We start from the raw sequence: 2,884 nt of genomic DNA on the forward strand, positions 1-2,884 counted from the left end.
AGAGAGAGAGAGAGAGAGAGAGAGAGAGAGAGAGAGAGAGTGTGTGTTTATTTAATGGTCAGAAAAGCTTCATTTTGTCTGGGCGGCTCCATTCATCCATCCATCCTTTGCAGCCGGAGCCGCTAGCTCTCCAGCGTTCCTCTGTCTGCACCAGCTGAGTGAAACGAGCACGCATGGGAGGACTCGCTGTTGCAGTTCTTCAAAATTTAAAGTGTCAGTCAAAAATTGCATTATGAATATGAAAGAAAAAAATGTATATGTCACTTCGAAGTATAAGTCGCAGGACTGACAAATCTATGCAAAAACTGTGACTTATATGCTGGAAAATATGGTAGATTTGGACCATTTTAAATGTATTTCAAACGATTTAAAAAAATTAGGAAGTCTTACAACTGTTATCAATGAAAGCCACAACTGACGATGTTTTCTGAGTTGTAAAATTTCTAACGCTGCTGTTATGTGTTCCTTTTCTTGTCTTTGCTGTCCAGCAGAGTATATCTGGCGGTCCGGGACTGACAGGACGAAGTTTCTAATTGGCTTTGTGTGCAGGTGACCATAATCCAACTTCAAGCACTACAGTGTCACCGATGGCTTAACGAGTGCAAGTCGGAACCATATGAAGAAAAAAAAACGTTTGTCATCTCAGAAAAAGAAACGACTGCTGTACAATACTCCAAACCTCCTTATAACTGCAGCCTGGTTTGGTCACAATGTTTCACGTCACGTTACGTCACGCATCCATTTCCTTCCTCTCCCAGCTCTTTTCTTCTGATTAGGTTTTAGAATGCTTTTTTTCATTTTAGCCTCTTTTTTCTTTCCTGTCATTTTTATTTTCTAGTAGCGTTAATGGATTTTTGTACGAAGTTACACGGCGGGTCACAGCCAAGAAAGTCTGCAAGTCATGTCTTCACCTTCGCATTTTAAAGGAAGAAAAAAAAAAGATTGGGATGTTTCCAGTCAGTCTTTCTGCAAAAAATAAATAAAAAAGAAGAAAGAAAAAAGAAATAGTAGCTTGAAGATTTGAAGAAAAGAAAAGAAAATTGAACGAAGGTATCTAAGTAATAAATTTTAGTAGCCGTTTTATTTCTTGTGATGTCTCGTTTTAAACCATAATTACCTATTTTTGGGCAATACGATGAGGACTCCAATATTTTTATGGTCCTTTTTTATAAATGTTGTTTCTGTTGTTTAGAAATATAAATATATATAAATATATATATAAATATATATATATATGCTATAACAAATTTCATATAACGACATTGTGAATTGAAACTTGAGAAAAAGACGATGTAGCTGTACATATTATTCCAGTCACTGCATATAACCAACTCGGTGAGAGAATAGCATATTTTTGTGATGGTGTGTCAAAAGAAACATGTTTTAGTGTGTGAATAGAAGAAAAAAAGCTGTAAACAATATTCTAAATCTGTTTTTTTGTTTGTTTGTTTTAGTTGTTTTCTTTTTCTTTTTGTCTGCTGGAAGACGATGTAACACAAACAAAACTGAACGCACTTGCTCTGTAAATACTGACGTGTCATACCAGCAAATTTCGGAGCGGTAAGTTGAATCAACACAGTTTTGAGAAACAATAATCATTTAAAGAAAACAAAAACAAAAGAGAGCGAGAGTCTGATTTGGATCATTTTGCTAAGAGAAATAATTTGAAAGGGAAAAGAACATTTAATCCAAAGCACACTGTATGTAGACGTGAAGAACTCGGAGCGGGCTTTTTGCAGCGTTCTGTGCATCCTGACTCTTTTGTACTCCTGAGAGGAAGCCGTTAGCCGTAGCGTTCGTTTCATCCCGCTTGTTCCCGACTCGCTCCGCGGAACACGACAGCCTGCGCTCCGTGCTCGAGCCTTTATATGCTCTGCTCCTCCAATCAGTTCTTTTTAAGAAAGACGTAGGAACGTAACCGTTTTGATACCATACCTCAGCCTTCGTGCGTCGCCGGCGGGTTCTAATTTATTCTGGCGGTGAAACAAACACTGAGAGGTGACAACAGGCGAGCAATCGTTGCACTGTGAGTTTTAAAGTACAGGCCATCCTTCTATTTGCACATGTGTATGTTGGCTTTTTTCAAATAAATAATGAGCGGCCCTGCGCTTTAGGACAGCATGAAGGATTCAGGGGTCAGAGTTTCCTCGACTGGACGAGGTGCATTCACAGAACCGGTACCGGACGTGTCGCGTGTGTTCGACCCTTTCCCCTCATCCGAGGAGATTTATACAGGGTCGGAGAAGACACTGAATTGTTCGCAACCTGCCGCTGCAGCAGGCGTTACGCAGAATGCGACTTATTGCTAATAATAATAATAATTGTTAAAGTCGTCGGTGCCGCTGCAGGTGTGTCTGTTATTTCCTCTTTAATGCACTTCCTGTCTCGTTTTGTTTCATTTGGAAACAACCATGTAATGAATATGCTGGATAGAAGTAAAAGAAATGGAGGTGTGATCAAGTAATAATTTAAAGAAGAAGAAAAAAAATCCTTGTAACGTTCAAATGTAAAAAAAAAAAAAACATGAAAGAAAAGTAAAAAAAAAAAAAAAAGACAGAAAAATGCTTCTTTGCTGAATTCAAGTTTAATCAGAGTTTTATTGATACTTTGTGGTTTATATATTAATAATTGTATTATACTATTAAAATGTACTGTGCATCCATTACGTTTTTCTCTTTCCACCCCCCACGGCCCCAACGCCCTCAGAAAAGACGCTCTCTTTCGTTGCTCATTCATGTATTTCATTAGTGTGTAAAGAAATCCCAGTTAACTTGTAAACAGAGTGCTGTCTTTGATACCAGTGTAGTGCTTTGTTGTTCTCCCTCGCTCTTCCTCTCCTTTCTCTCATATTTATCCCCCCACCCACCTCCCCACGCCCCCACGC

At 38.7% G+C, this 2,884-nt stretch overlaps 1 protein-coding gene across 1 annotated transcript in view; it reads left to right on the forward strand.

Annotated features, from left to right (window-relative positions):
* The window catches only part of msi2b (musashi RNA-binding protein 2b), a 434,292-nt gene extending 433,316 nt beyond the window's left edge, over positions 1 to 976 (forward strand). Inside the window, exon 15 of the mRNA XM_037688064.1 lies at positions 489 to 976. The gene's annotated coding sequence lies outside the window, so the exon portion shown is untranslated. The remainder of the gene's footprint in view (positions 1 to 488) is intronic.
* Positions 977 to 2,884: the final 1,908 nt, after the last annotated feature.

Source organism: Nematolebias whitei, chromosome 14 (assembly GCF_014905685.2).
Source record: "Nematolebias whitei isolate Nwh7 chromosome 14, NemWhi1, whole genome shotgun sequence".
NCBI lineage: Eukaryota > Metazoa > Chordata > Actinopteri > Cyprinodontiformes > Rivulidae > Nematolebias > Nematolebias whitei.